This window comes from Rhineura floridana, chromosome 7 (genome assembly GCF_030035675.1).
Source record: "Rhineura floridana isolate rRhiFlo1 chromosome 7, rRhiFlo1.hap2, whole genome shotgun sequence".
Taxonomy (NCBI): Eukaryota; Metazoa; Chordata; class Lepidosauria; order Squamata; family Rhineuridae; genus Rhineura; species Rhineura floridana.
This window is the reverse complement of record NC_084486.1, coordinates 51,025,213-51,041,770: the sequence shown is the minus strand read 5'-3', so window position 1 is coordinate 51,041,770 and position 16,558 is coordinate 51,025,213. Positions and strand designations below refer to the sequence as shown.

General features: G+C 40.7%; 1 long non-coding RNA gene across 1 annotated transcript; it reads right to left on the bottom strand.

Moving 5' to 3' along the window:
- Positions 1-13,536: 13,536 nt before the first annotated feature.
- LOC133388381 (uncharacterized) lies at positions 13,537-15,678 on the bottom strand. Its single transcript, XR_009763766.1, has 3 exons — positions 15,354-15,678; positions 15,107-15,142; positions 13,537-14,174 (listed from the first exon to the last, which is right to left on the bottom strand). It is a non-coding gene; the product is annotated as an uncharacterized LOC133388381 (long non-coding RNA).
- Between the last annotated feature and the right edge of the window lie 880 nt (positions 15,679-16,558).

Genomic DNA, 16,558 nt, shown 5'->3' with positions numbered 1-16,558 from the left:
TGACAGCAACCTTTGATGGAAAACCAGTACACTCTGAGCCTTGTGTACTCTGTTCTCTGCTACTTGGAGTTCTGGAATAATTTTAGCTGGCAAGTGAACACCCTATAACAGAGTAATCTGCTAGTTATACCTATCTGCTCCAATAATATATCACCTAGTGAAGAACAATGACAGTACTTTAAATTGAATTTTAAAAATTGTTTTAAAAGTAATCTCAGTCAACATATTTTTATGGGGATAATTCAGTTACCATCATTCACTTTGGGACTACTCCTTAAATTGGTTGTTGTAAAGTATTCCTTGCAGTCCTACTTTAGGAGGAAAAGCTAAATAGTTCATCTAACACAATCAAACTCCCTTAAGTGCTTATCTGTCTGATATACGTTTGGGGCATCAACGATGATCCTGTTTAAAAGGTAAAAGGTCTATCTTACATTCATATAAAGGACAATCAGCTGCATTGTGTTTGTTTGGTTATCCACAATCTACAAAAACACAGACAATGGTGAAGACAGTTGAAAATGGTAAAACAGTTAAATTGTTATCCAATAGCTCAAATTCCTTATCAAATTAAACAACCTGTAAGCTCCCTTTCTCTAGTTGCAAGCATATTTTCATTGAGTTCACATGGTAGAAGCCGCAATGCTTTGCACATTGACCTGGGAATAAATCCCACTGAACTAATCTGAGTATATAGACATAGGATCAGGCTTTCAAAGGATTTGGGGGCACACTGAAGATTACTTCACCATATGCATTTCTGGATCCTGGTTTTTCAGTGTGTGCAGACATTTCACTTCATCACTGGTAATCAGTTCTTTCTGTAGCTCAGAGGTAGAGCATATGATATGTATACAAACGGTCCCATGTTCAACCCTTGACAACTTCAGGTAAGGCTAGGAAATACTCTTGTCTGAAACCACAGGGCATAGGCCCTGCCTGACAGTATACATCAGCAATGGGCAACCTGTGGACCTCCAGATGTTGTTAGACTATGATCCCTGGCCACTGAATATGTTTGCTGTAAGTCTAACTATGTTTGGAGGGTTGCCCATCCCTGCCATAGGTACTGAATTAGATAGACAAATAGTTTGGCTTAGTATAATGCAGCTTCCTGTGTTTCTAAATCTGCTATTTTAAGTACATTTAGTCAGGAATATCTTCCATGAACCTTTCCAAGTTTAGCATCTGAGTACACATGCATGGATTGGTCTTTAATGTGCACAGTGGCCCTTTTCAGACATCGGGCCCATCCATATGACTGTATAATCTGCAATGTTATAGCTTTGTGTCCTAATTCATTCACCATTGTCCACATGACATTGCAAGCTAGTACAGATTTTCGCATTCACAAATCTGCATTAGAAATACCACGAAAACCCGATATGCTTTCCTATACCGATAATGAATCGCGTTAACGTCTGCGTGCTCAGATACAATGCTGCGGACTTTCCTACAATAGGCAGTCGATGGGTTTTCCTCCATCATATGTCAAGCTCCTTGTCTCCTTCCCACCCAATAACACATCAAAAAACCTGTGCATGCATGGGCGTAAAAAAAATGTTTCTGTGCTTGTCCAAAAAAGTGTGTGAAAAGCAAACTACCGTTAATCACTGAAAAGGAGTGGACTTACAATAGTGGCCAATGCTAAAGCAATTTAGACAAAAATAAAAAAGCCCACACATATGGATGCTTGATAATCGGGTTTTCACAATAATCTGACCACAAACAGGACATGTATGGATCTCAAGGCCACCAACCGAATATGAAAAATGTGGATTTTGCAGTTAGGTATGGATGGGGAAAAGAGAAAAAAAACAAAAATCAAGGTCTAAATAAACTTAATACAATGTGAAAATAAGTGGTGACGTATAAGCATATACCTGGTATGAGACAGAATACTCCAATTTGCCCAAAATAAAATGCATAAGCACTTTTAATAAAGGAGTATGCTAGGGATGGTTACTTTAAAAACAAAATATGCACATACCAATCAATATCAAAAGAAATTGTAAAGATGTACAATTACCAAGTTATGGCAATAACATACAGAAAATATACAACACATGGTCAACTGATGTACAAAATAAGTCACGTATAAATGAAATGCACAACAAAAGTCAGTATGAGAAAGATGCCAGACGTGTTTCGACTTAATGAAAGTCTTCATCAATGGCTTCTCTTTATGTGTAGGTACAATTTGTGCAATTCTTAAAAATACAAAGTTGCAAATACAAATTAAAAACTTTAATTGAAAATGTATAACCACATTTATGAATACACAGTACTAAAAATATACTAAGTAAAAAACTTACCAAATTAATTATACTGCTGCTGCAGGTGACATATATAAATGTTATAAGCCAGCAATCCTTTTATAAGGCATCATAATGGCATCATAATGTAAGCCTATATGAACACAGTTTGTTTATTTATTATTTGATTTATATCCCGCCCTTCCTCCCAGCAGGAGCCCAGGGCGGTAAACGAAAACACTAAAAACACTTTAAAACATCATAAAAACAGACTGTAAAATACATTAAAACAAAACAACTTTAAAAACATTTTTAAACCTTTTTAAGAAGGGTGTTGGTGGTGCTGTGGTCGATGCTGCCCAGTTGGGACTGACCCATGACAGGGCCTTCCCAGTAGCAGTTCCCCATTTGTGAAATACCTTCATTTTTAACATTCAGGAGAAATAGAACATTCCTGTTCAGTCCGGTATTTAATGACTGAAAGAGTATGTGACCGTTTCTAATTTTTTAAATGATTCTCTTAATGTTTTTAAATACTGAAAATATGTTTTTTGTTTATTTTTAATTGTGTTTTACTACTTTGTTGTTTACCACCCTGGGCTGTTTTGGGAGGAAAGATGGGATAGAAATTTAAACCACCACCACCACCATCTTCTTTATCTATCAGGAATTTCTTCTGGTCTGTGACCTTAATAAATAATTCATTCATTCATTCATCTATCAAGAACGCTGCAGGTGCCCACTGTATTGAGGAGGGTGCTGGATTAGACAACTGTCAATGCCCCTTTCAGCTCTTAACATTCTATGGGGAAGGGTGATAGCAGATCAGAAGCATTGCACTTTCAAGGCCACTCATTTCTTTAGTGCAAAACATCTTTAGAGGCAGGGCTGAGGAGGACCTCTGCTGGAGACCATAGAGGGCTATTGCAAATCAGAGCAGACAATATTGAGCTACCAATATTTCATGCCATCATATCAGTCTTTATTCTTTTTGCTTAGCCATAATAAATTAGTCTGGATTCTATTTCAGTTTCTTTCTCATTATTCTGCTCATCTGCAAAAAAAAACAAAAACCCCAACAAAACACCCAACAACAATACTATTAACTAACTTTGTATATGTCAGACACTCCATTTTTAAAATCCCTTTTACAAGACAGTTCATCAAAAAATAGTTTTGGCCAGTCTCACTGAAAGCAAGAGAGTGGGACACACAAACCAATCTAACCATGTTTGCTCTGAAGTAAGACACTCTGGTTTAATTGCATTCTCACAACTCTGTTAGTAATACAATTAATTTGTGGCACAAAGCCCACTCTCAATTTTAAATGTCATTCTATGCATGGTAGAAGGCATCTTGCATTTTAATTTATCTTTTTTAAAAAATGCTGGATCACTTATCTTATTTCCCCACTCCCTCCTTTTAAAAGGAAAGAACACTTGGTGTTTTTTAATATATATATATATTTTATGATCTGAAAAGGACAAATGTAGCTTTGTTTGGAGCCATGACTTGTGCAAAACTCAGTCTGCAATGCCACCTGCAGGACAACCTTAACATTTACTGGGGTGAACCGTTGACTTTCAGCGTGGGCATTTTTAAAATGAGTTTGACCTCACAAAATGCTTCACCATTCGCTTTCCCTATCTCCCCAACTGCCTTCATTCCCACCACCTTCTGCTGTCTTTCTGATATTCACTGGAGTGCCAGATTTACTGCTTGCAAAATACATCTTCATATTCTCATAGACACAACCAGGCTAACCAGAAAGATGCAGGTACACACTGTGTAGGAACTTGGGTATACCCTGCCTGTTCACTGTGCTGCGTGATGATACCCAATGGGAGATGTAGTAAAAAACATTTGCAGGGCATAAAGTTGGTATAGGCAATGATGAAGTTAGGGCCATACATTTCCTATTGAGGAAGGGATATAGGAAGCTGCCTTCTACCAAGGCAGACTGTTGATTCATGTAGCTCAGTATTGCCTACACTGACTGGTAGCTCTCCAGGGTTTCAGCCAGGGGACAATTCCAGCTCTAGCTTCAGATACCAGGAGCTGAATTTCTGTCAGAAATTGTGCTCTACTACAGAACTTCAGCCCTTGTACTCAAGACAAGAAGTCACGTTGAGTTTCCCACAGCATGTGTATGTGGTGAAATAAACAAGCTGGGTAGGATCCAGTCAATAGGGAGTGAGTGATTAAGATCTAAGGGATCTTAAGGGCAATTTTATTTTATGTGGCCCTTGGCCTAATTTTGAATGCCCTCTTCAAGCGATCAGTTCAGACCTCTAACAGTAGCAATCTAAGATTGGAGAGAAAGAGAGTGGCCACATCCACCACTGTTTTTGTCCCCACCCACAGTTGGCATGCCGTTCCCGATATATTACCTCTCAGAGAATACAGCCCTGAATAGAGAAAAAGGTTGTTCACTAATCCTTTAGATTCTGAGCCTGCAGGTAGGGTCTGCTTTGTTTATAGTTGCATACAGTGCCTAGGAATGTTATACAGAATGCAGAACCTTATAAAGAATTAAGTATACGTTTAGCTTTCCCAGGGGAATCAATCGGCCTTTAAAGTACTTAACTTTGGCTAGATTATGCAAGTGACATTTGTCACACTTGATAGCGTTATATAGGGTACAATTGTCTCAACCCAAGTAATAGTTGTGTAAGACTTGCATCATGTGCAAAACAGCCCATAGCAAAAGCCTCTGATTGAATGTTTGGTTTTGTAAAGGGGCATTCAGTGAATACACTGGTTTATTTACATCTCTTGGATCTATATTATATTGCCCTTTTAGAGGAATTCTGCTTTATTTTTGTAGATGGCTACAGAGTAATGCCATTGGCAGTACTGGGGACCTGTGTGTGTGAAAGAATCATTATGTAGCCTTTGCCAACCTGGTGCCTTCCAGAAGTTTTGGACTATAACCATCTGGCTGGGGCTGATGGGAATTGCAGTCCAAAGCATCTGGAGGGCACCTGGTTGGCAAAGACTGCATTATGGATTAATCACAACAGATAGAACTTTTATATCGCAGCATGAAAATTCAGCTGCAGTGCTTTGCCGTGAAGCTAGTTGACACATTCGCCTGCCCGCTATGTAGAGAAATCAAGTCATGTTTACGCAGGTGATCTTGTTTATAATGATTTACATGCAAGTACTTCCTGGTACATGAGAACTAAGGGAGAGTGTGTGGGCAGTGCTGTTTTGGCTACATTTGGATTGCTCTTAGTATCTCAGTAATTGTAATTCAGAAGAGCAAGCCCCTATTTTTGTTATGACTGATCTGTCTTCTGTGAAGAAAGATAACGTTCTTACCATGTCTCTGGACTGAGAAGGGAGAGGAAAGGTTGGCATGGCAATTATCAAAAGACCTTGAGCACGCAGGCTAGGGAGCTCCACTGTTATGCTTGATGTGTCAGCATGGAATGAGACAGGAATTGCTCAAGAGTTCTGGGAGAAGAACAGGACCAAATCTTAAGCATTTGGGTTATGACAGAAAAGGCTTTAGGATGTTGTCAAAGGAACATAGGAAGCAGCCTTGGACCAGGTCAGCCTATTTGCTCATCTAGGCCAGTACTGTCTACTCTGACTGGCAGTGGATCTCCAGAGCCTCAGACAGGGGCCATAGCCATCAGCTTTAGCTATGGGGAATGAGTATTGCCCAGTGACAGAGAATCTCCATCACATGCAGAAGGTCCCAGGTTCAATCCCTGGCATCGCCAGGCAGGGCTGAGAGAGACTCCTGCCTGAAACCCTGGAGGGCTGCTGCCACTCAGTGTAGACAATACTGAGCTAGATGGACCAATGGTCTCATTTGGTATAGGGCAGCATCCTGTGTTCTGACCTAGTCCTTTTAATTGGAGGTGTCAAGGACTGAGCCTGGAGCCTTCTGTATGGAAGGCATGTGCTCTGTCACTGAGTAATGGTCCATCCCCAAAGGTTCCACCCTCTTCTCCCCACTTGCATAAGTCCAGGATTCAAGCCAGGATCCAGGAATCAAGCCTTCTCACACCTGAAGAGTCTCCCCCTCAATAAAGACATTGGAATCCTGCATTGTAGCAAGAAACATGGTATCTTTCTTTAATCTTGCAAGGGAACGTTAGAGACAAGTCAAAAGCAAAATGGGTAGGAAGAAGGTCCTTTGACTTTATGCTTGTGGTTCTTGATTAATACATTTATCTACGAATGTGATTTGATCTCTTCCCCTCTGTTTGCTTAATTGGCATTCATACTGCTTTAGTGCCACCCTGTCCTTTTATTGCATTTCTAGAACAGTGCTTTTCTTTTGATTAAATAAGCTGACTGCAGAATTAACAGTTCCTCACTGTGATCAAAGCCATCCCAGGCAGTCATCATGATTTGGATCCACTAAATACAGCCAAAAGATGAGCATTATTTCTCATTTGAAAGGAACATATTGTGGAATCTTAAGTATGTCTACCCAGAAGTAAGTCAATGAGATTTACTCCTTGGTGAATGTGGTTAGGATCGCAGCCAAAGCAAGCCTTGAAAATAACCTATACAATGTTAATACACATTGTAAACTTGCTTTAAAAAAAGTATAATTTGCAGCCATAAACTCCTTAACCTAATGTACAATACTTATCCTGTATCTCAGTTCTAAACCTATTAACTGACCTGTGTATTTACTCAGCATTTGTGTCCCACCTCTCTGGAACATTAATCTAGAATCACAGAAATGTATAGTTGCATTCTTTGTGAGGCTATTCAGAAGTAAGTCCCACTGTGTTCAGTGGGACTCATTCTTGCGTAAGAGAGTATAAAGCGTCAACCCTATCTACAAAGTTATCTGGGAGTAAGTACCACTGAACTCAAGGGGACTCAGAGAAGATATGCATAGGATCATAAGGTAAGACTTTTAAAGTTTAAAATAGTATCTCGTCTGCCATCATACAACAGCCCTTTGGAATCCAGTGCTTCAGTTTAAGAGTGCTTAGCACTGTGGCCCAAAAAATCTCTTGTTTTAAGGGGGACAAAAGTGGTTTACATACTGCTGCCTTAGTTCCAGTGGTTTGTGGGCTACATTTAAGATGACTGCCCCTTTTGTCATCTCTGAAATAGGTGCAGTCTTTCTCATCACTGACACATAGCTGACCCAGAGACCTGCATACCGTCTGATGGACACACTGAGGTACAGTCTGTTATAGCGTCTTCAATCACTTCAGTGGAACTCTGCATGCAGAACTGAAGCCCTGCTCCATGTTTTCACAATAAACTGCTGTATTAATGCTTTGAATGGCCAAATGCCCACCTTTTCTGCAAAACCATTAAAGACAAAGGAGCAATGCAATCCTGAATCAGTCTACTTAGAACGGGTTGTCCCACAGATTCCTACAGAACTCACTTCCAGCTAAGTATGCTTAAGACTGCCACTTTAATAATGTAATTTAGAGATGAATCAGAGTCCCTAATCTTTTGTGGCCCTGAGGATATCTAAGGAACTGTTGTGTGCACCACAAAATACCCATTTCACATAAGAAAAGCTGGTGATGCTCAGAACCACCAATAGGTGAAGCTCATATACTTCTCAAAACAAATAAAATAAAGACAAAAAAGCAGGTAACAATCCCTTCAGCCAAACAACCCCCCAAAAGCCATTCCCTCAGTTTGAAAATAAAAATTGGGAGGGAAAATGATATTGTTGAGCATCAAGGGGCATTTGTCTGAGGGTACCCAGGTGTACCATGGACACCATATTGGGGACCCCATTGATAAAATAATTAATTTAGACATTATTTATTGATTTATTTATTTTATTGAAGTATTTATATACCACCCTCTCACAAAACATCAGGGAGGTGATATATCAGCAACCATATAATTGCTTTATACCCTTCCCTATTGTTTTAATTTCATCAAAATTCTTCAATTGTGTGCTGAACTAGGGTGATCAGATCAAAGCGGGAAATGGATCTGGTGTCTCTAGTAATATTAGATGCAGCTTGTCACAAAGGGGTCAGAAGAAACTGAATTGGCTGAAGTTCTTCCTTTTTATAAAGTATTATAAAATACCTGGTTGGCCACTGTGAGAACAGGATGCTGGACTAGATGGGCCACTGGCCTGATGCAGCAGGCTCTTCTTATGTTCTTATTATGGAAAGGTGCTACTTTGCAAAGGTTGCTGCTTACACAAAAGGCCTTGTAATCTCAGAGGTGTGTCCTGAAGGAGATCAAGTGCTGTGGCTTCAGAAGATAAGGGCACTCCATGTGTGTCCTGAGGTTCTGTGTTAGGGGAAACAGGTACCGCAGGGCTCTTGTTGTTTTGCTCATTAAGCAGAAGAGGGGAAATGATTTTTTGCATGATGTGGTTCCTGTTACAGCCTGTAAATGTGACAGAGCTGCTCCTTCTGAAATTCCCTCTTCTGCACAACCATGGGAGGAAACCTCTCCAGTAGTCAAAAGAACTAGATATCTTTAGCCTGAAAAATAGATGCTTCAGGGGAGACATGGCAGCTGTCTTCAAATATCTGAAGAGCTGCCAGCTAGGGTTGTCAGGTTCTTGGCCTGAGACTGATCCTGTATCTTTAGGAGAAGAGAAAGTCAGCCAAGTGCAGGTGTTCTTGAAACACTGTAATGAGAAAAACCACAAGGTGGAATTCTTTCTTCCCCCTACACAACTTTTAAAGATACAGAAGACCTCTTGGTTGCTAGGCCCAGCCTCCAAGAGGTCTTCTGTATTTTTAAAAGTTGTACAGGGGAAAGGGAGAATTCCACCTTGTGGTTTTTCTCATTACAGCGTTGCAAGAACACCTGCACTTGGCTGACTTTCTCTTCTCCTAAAGATACAGGATCAGTCTCAGGCAGAGCTTGGAAAAGTTACTTTTTTGAACTACAACTCCCATCAGCCCCAGCCAGGACATGCTGGCTGGGGCTGATGGGAGTTGTAGTTCAAAAAAGTAACTTTTCCAAGCTCTGGCTCAGGCCAAGAACTTGGCAACCCTACTGCCAGCAGAAGTGGGGCGGTTTTGCCCTCTGTTGCTTCAGAGGACAGGACTAGGATTGGTGGGTAGAAATGGCAAGGTAGCAGATTTCAGCATGTCCTAAGCATTAATAAAAGCTTCCTAATGGCAATAACTATTTGACAGTGAAACAGACTGTTTTGTGAGATGGTGGGCTTTCTCCTTTGCTGGAGACATTTAAGCACAGGCTGGTCAGCCATCTGTCATGGGTGTTGAAGATGCAAGATTCTTGCAGTGAGGAGTGGGTTGGACTAGATGACCTCAAAGATCCCTCCCAACTCTTATGATTCTATTATTTTCTCCTTTGCATCTAGGCACTGTATTCTGGAGTAACTTGTATAGGAGTATTCATAAGTAAGTACTTATGCCTCTGCCCCTTGTAAGACCTTGATAAAGGAGGGAAAGAAGTTTTCTTAATATCCCCCCCCATTTAATCTCACGCCCAATTATCCCTCTCAAAACTGAATTATTTTTGCAATCAAAATCAATGGCATATTTACCTGGAAAAACTGTCACAAAGCACAAGTGAAGATTTACATAGTTATTCATAGTGTAATTAGCTGTGTCATTTACGTAGGCAGAGACCCAACAGAATCTTTGATTTGGGATTTAGAAACTACTTCCCAATGCCTTGCATAAGGAGTGAACTGCCTTTTTTGGCCCACGAGCTGCATACCTCTTGAGCCAACCCTTGGGAAGGGGGGGCTGCATGCCATCAGAAGGTGTGGCTGAAATGTGCCCTCTTCTCTCCTGATCCAGGCAGATTAGTTGAGGAAGAGGATTCTTATCCCCTCCCGATTCATCAAATGTTTGTCCTGATAACTACAGAGGGGGCAGTTGGCATCCCCACAGGGGGCTGAGCTGGCTGGAGAGGTTTAAATCTCTTTGCCCACTCCAGCACCATTATTCTCCCCCTCTTTTCCTGCCAGGAATTAGCTACGCCTGCCTTACATAGAGGGGAGATCCCTTCACCTTCTGGGTTACATTTTCACTGACACCAGACCTCGTATTCAGTCCACAAGGTTCTTTGCAAGCCAGTGGTAAAGCAGGTTATGCCAGCCTTTGGGGGCATCACTGTTTCATTCCACTGGCTTAATGGAAGTCTGGACTGAACAGTATAACCTACACTATGAGCATCTGAGGAACAATGCCTTGATGGCTGCTTAAGACTCATTTGAAAATTACACGTATATAAGGAATGAAAAGAGGCTAACTCCTCCTCCACTATTCCCAGTGCTTGTTCCATTGTTTCTGCCCAGGATCAGACCAGAAAAGCAGGAGGGCCAAAGTAGGACCCTCACTTTCCTTTGGCTCCCCAGCTGCCTTGGATTTCTGTAAGTTTTGCCTTTTGTAGCAATTCACTGGGCCATTATTTTGTGAGATATGGTTAGGGAAAGGAGCAATAAATCAAATAATGTAGGAGTCTGGGAGGGATTGTAGGTTCTTAAGAGTGTTCTCCAAATGGAGACAATAGTCAAGAAATCAGAAGAAGGCTAGGACTAGGGAGGGCAGCTGTGAGAGAACTAGAAAAGGTCCTCAAATGCAAAGATGTATCACTGAACACTAAAGTCAGGATCATTCAGACCATGGTATTCCCGATCTCTATGTATGGATGTGAAAGTTGGACAGTGAAAAAAGCAGATAAAAGAAAAATCAACTCATTTGAAATGTGGTGGAGGAGAGCTTTGCACATACCATGGACTGCGAAAAAGACCAATAATTGGGTGTTAGAACAAATTAAACCAGAACTATTACTAGAAGCTAAAATGATGAAACTGAGATTATCATACTTTGGACACATCATGAGAAGACTTGATTCACTAGAAAAGACAATAATGCTGAGAAAAACAGCAGGGAGTAGAAAAGAGGAAGGCCAAACAAGAGATGGATTGATTCCATCAAGGAAGCCACAGACCTGAACTTACAAGATCTGAACAGGGTGGTTCATGACAGATCCTCTTGGAGGTAACTGATTCATAGGATCGCCATAAGTTGTAATCAACTTGAAGGCACATAACAACAACAACAAGAGTGTTCTGATGGAAAAGTAGGCCGAGCCTTTTAATGCATGCAGCTTTTCTTACCCCTGAGCCGAACCTGCCCTGTAGGTAGGGTTGCCAGGTTCGGGGCCTGAGACTGATCCTGTATCTTTAGGAGAAGAGAAAGTCAGCCAAGTGCAGGTGTTCTTGCAACCCTGTAATGGGAAAAACCACAAGGTGGAATTCTCCCTTCCCCCTGCACAACTTTTAAAGATACAGAAGACCTCTTGGTTGCCAGGCCCGGCCTCCAAGGGGTCTTATGTATCTTTAAAAGTCTCAGGCCCTGACCCTGGCAACCCTACCTATAGGGTAGCCAAAGTGGTGCCCTTCAGTACCACCTGCTGTCCTGCCAACCCCTCCCCTGTTATCCAACTAGTAAAGATTCAGGAGTTCTGTCTACCTTTGCATCAGTTGCCCTGGAAAAGGGAAGGGTTAATGCCGCTATTTTAAGAGATGCATCCTGATCTGATATGCATGTTTACTCTGAAGTCCACCCCACTGAGTTCAATGTACATTTGCCCAGAAGGCCTCAAATTGTGCTATTTTGCTTAAGCCCACTGAAACCACTAATAGACTGTTTACCTGACCATTTAAGTCTCTTACTCGTTGCTAAGTTTGTGAACAATGAGATGCTGAACACTTTTCTCTGCTCCTCTGACAGCTAGAGCTTCCCCAGTTTCATCTGATTGCCTGTCAAGAGACATGTGCCTCAACAGGCATCTGTGAATGAACTAAATGCTTGAAATTAATGATTCAAGGCGCAGAGCTAGTAACTGAGTATCATCCATCTATTCACATGCTCAAGGAGTACATTGCACTCATGGGCTGTGATTCCATGCAGACTTACGTGAGAGTAAGCCCCCAATGAACATAGTGGGATGTAACTTCTGAGTAAATATGCATAGGGTTGCACTCCTGAGCTGTGAATTACTCCGAGTGCCAGATAATCTTTAAAAACAACAACATGCCCTAAAATTACATAATTGAGTTTGAAGGAAGCACTGAATCTGTTTAAGTGCATTCTGTGGCTTCATCTTTATTCTCTGTTGTCACTGACCCCAGTTGTGTTTAATACTATCGGTCTTTGGAAGGTTTTTGTTTTGTTTTGCACAAAACATATGCATAAAGAAATGCACTACCTTTCCTTTTCTGTTACCTTCATCTTTTATAGGGATAGAAGCTTTGTGCTTTTAGCTGATGCAAAGTAGGTAGAAAGTTAATATGCAGAGTTTTTTCTTTTCTTTTCTTAAAATGGGAATACTGTGATAAGGAAAGCTCCTATTGATTTGTCTCTTACGTAGTTGTTAAGAACACAAAGCCTCCATCCATCCATCATACATCAACAGATGAAGCTTTCCTCACCGTTACATCCCAATTCATAGAGAAAGTTTCACCTGTTGAATTTCTACTAACATGTCTGCTATCAATAAAATAAGGCAAGAGGAATGGCTGTAGCTCAGTGGTAGAGCATTTGCTTTGCATGCAGGTCATTGGTTCAATCCCTGGTGTCTCTAGGTAGGGCTGGGACAGACCCTTGTCTGAAACCTTGGAGAGCTGCTACCTGTTAGTGTAGACAATACTGAGCTAGATGGACCAATGGTGGGGCCAGGTATAAGGTAGCTTCCTGTGTTCCTGTGCAAAGAATCCCAATTTTATCCATCTCCACTGTAGATTTCGGATATTCATTTTGGTTGCCAATCCTGTGCTCAGTTTGAACAAGTCCCATTTATTTTTATGAGAATTCAGTGCATAGAACTGGTCTCAAGAGAGGCATCTCCTGCACTCGGTGCAAAGTATGCTCAGCACACCTAACTCCACCTGATTTCAGTGACACTTAAATGTTTTAATGATGCACTTCAATCCCACTGCATCTATATGCACAGCATCCTTGACTTTTAAGAAGACGTTGAAATGTGGTTTTTGTTTAACCATGCTATGGTGAGCCCCAAGCACCATTGTGTTTCAATATACAATTACCACACTGTAAACTCTCAAGTGCACAAATTGTACAGATTGCTTCTTTTTATTTGATTGCTGTGAAATTTTACACTTTCAGGATCATTGGTTGTGTGCTTGTGCTCATGCACCTGGAGTTTAATTAAAATGATGAGGAAGCCAAACTAATGTATTAAAACACCCCAAGGTCATTTTCTAATCAAGCTAAGCAAAAGCAAGGCTACAAGAATTTGCTGTTTATAGTGTTTCTCCCTCTTATTCCACCAGCCTTAATATGAAACAAGTAAGACGCATAACTCCAGACAGAGTACTTTTATTATTCTCAAATGCAAAAGGAAAAATAGCAAACATGTTTACAAATCAAATGAAGTGTGGAAAGGCAAAACCAACAATCAAAATAATTATTTTTCACAAATTGATAGGATTTATGAGCCTGTACTTTCTGAACATACAGTATATCCTCAAATTCAATACATCATTATGCAAAGTTCTGTCAGAAAACATATAGATTTATTTTACGGTAATCCTGTGAAGATTATCAGGAATTAGGAAGCCTTTAGCACTCAACAGGATGTCCAAGTTAACAGTCCAAGGCTGAAATCCAATACTTGTCTACTCAGAAGTAAGCTTCATTGGGTAAGTGTGTATTGGATTGCAGCCTTAGATGCAGAAGCATGCCTAGGTGTGCTGGATTGTGGCCCACGCATTTTTGCAAGTTCCCTTCTGTTCATCCTATCACCTCCTCCCAAGGTCCTTTCCTGAAGAAAATTATAATCATCATTATATGTATTTACAATTATAATAATTACTGCCCTGTATAATAGCCTTAGAATGGTTGCCGTCATAATTCTCTTGGCAAAAATAAAAAAGCTGCATAAAAGCAAGGCAAGCCAAGGATTTTTTTCTTTAACATTGAGAACTGCATGAAAAATAGCCTGTGGATGAAACAAAGAAGAAAATTAGTTTTATGTTCTATGATATACTAACAATATAATGCCACTTAATCACATCCACACTTCCCTGTTGAGAAACACTTGCCTTTAGCAACAGCAGGAGACAAAAATCAACAGATACAACTTTTTCTATAACTGCATGCTCATGCTGGGGAAAGCTGCACCTGTTGAATTCTGCCTGCTTTGCAGCTGTTAAAAGCACTAACCCTTTGTCCGATAAGCAGCTGGCAATTCTAAATGAGCTCTACATAACAGACTAATTAAAGCATAAGCTAACCCGCTTTTTATTAACTTTTGGGCTTTTAAAAAAAAACAATTCACAATACTTTGAGTTACAGTCAAGGCTCACCCACTTATCCAGGTTTAAGAGTTTGTTTTTAAGTACTCTTTCACGTTTGAAAGCTAAAAGACATGCAAAAGAATGTTCTTTAGAACTTTTATGCAAGTGTCTCACACAGGGTTGGGAACAAGCAGTTTGCTAATCAACCATGCAGCCCAGTTACTGAGTAGGTCCCTCCCCGCACACTTTGGGAATGTCTCTGGAAGAAGTCCTGCTGCTGAAGAGTAGGGTGGTGGAACACCTCAATCGCCCCATTTTCCCATGCCGTATGCCTCTTTAGATCACATTCTCAAAGAAGTATATGCATAGGAAAAAGGAACAACGAGCAGATATCGACAGAGATCTTGCAGTTTGTAACAGATGTTGCCAGGGAACCTAGAAGATGAACATACATTATATATATATATATATATATATATATATATATATATATATATGCTGTATACACACATTTACATTTCTACAGGAAGCAACATTGTTTTCTTTCAAGTGTTCATTCAGTGCATCTTCTAACAGCATCTAAAACATAAGGTGAGAATTAAAAATATCAAAGAACAGAACAAAAGACACTCACATGCCTACGTATGTGTGGTATCTCTTTGCTGTGAAGCTTAGAAGGGGAAAAAAAGATGTAATTTGTATTAAGAGTATCATGAAATAGGAAGCGTCTTAGGAGTTTTTTATTGCTGCATTAGAGCCCTAGTATTGCAAGTAAAGACAAAACATTTTCAAAACAGTGCCTGGAACACCCAAAGGCCCCAAATGGGTTCACTGTCCCAAATTCAAAACAACCACCACCACCACCCCGCAATAAGTCTTACCTGATTAGCTGCTTGTGATCCTCAATACTCCACGTTCCTTTTCTTCAGAATTTATGCTTTGGTCAAGACCTTGACAAAGAATTAACAAGACAGTGTAGCTGTTTTCTGAAGCGATAATCAGCCTGCCCCTTGCCAAGGCCTCATCTGCACCCGCAGATGGGGGACACGCGAGAACTCTGCGGAGCAAAAGTGCTGAAGGCTTGGAAAGTATCACTTTTGCAAGCTGGATGAGGGGGGAAGGGAGGGAACGCAGCTGACAATGGGGGGTGGCTGATACGTGTAATGGGAAGGCCTGGCCCAAGATGCCCAGTTATCGCCTGTTTTTCATTCACATACGTCAGCGATTGGGAAAATGTTAGTCTGGGAGAGGACTTCTAGTTCTGGAAAAGTTTTTTTCGTTTTCCTCCTTTTAAAAAAAGTCTTTTGTTGCAAACATGTCTGTCAAGGTCACCCTCAAGGCGCTTCCTCTGTTTTGCCAAGCACCGAGTTAGGTTCTCTGCTGTGGACCAAAGCTGAAAGTATATTTCAGTGGGTTCTATTAAGTAAATCTAACTCAGAGTAGACCCACTGAAATTAATGTACCTACATTAGTCAGTCCATTAACTTCAGTAGGTCTACTCTGAGTAGGACTAGTGTTGCATACCACCCTGTATATTAATTCTTTACTGCTAGTAAAGGAAGACTTCCTTTACTTCTTTCCTCTTGCTGGTCATATCAAACCTTCCTTCAGTGTTCTCTTTTCTGATATGTTCATCCATTATCCCATACATGTGCCAAATAAATAAATGATGACTGTGTAAGCTAATGCTACAGCCACACAGTGTGGACAAGTAACACTCCAATGCCTCTTCTGAGGAACACTTGGTGGAGGTTTTAGGCAGTCTAACTGGGACATTTGTGAACAATGTGTGAATTCCAGTACAGGCATACATTAAAACTTGGTGATACATTGAGAGTGAAATGATGTCCTTATTGAATGTGTTAAGTATTACACTTGGTTTTTTAAAAACAAATCTTGGCCCTGTTCATGAATTTAAGATCATCTGCCTCTGATTGCATGCCTGGAATAAAAGATGTTTGACAGGCACGCAGGAGAGAGCTTTTTCAGCTGTGGCCCCCAAGCTTTGGAATACCTTACCCCAAGAAGTCCGCTCTGCTGGTTTTCTGGAGACTTCTGAAAATGATCTTGTTCTGGAGAGCCTTTG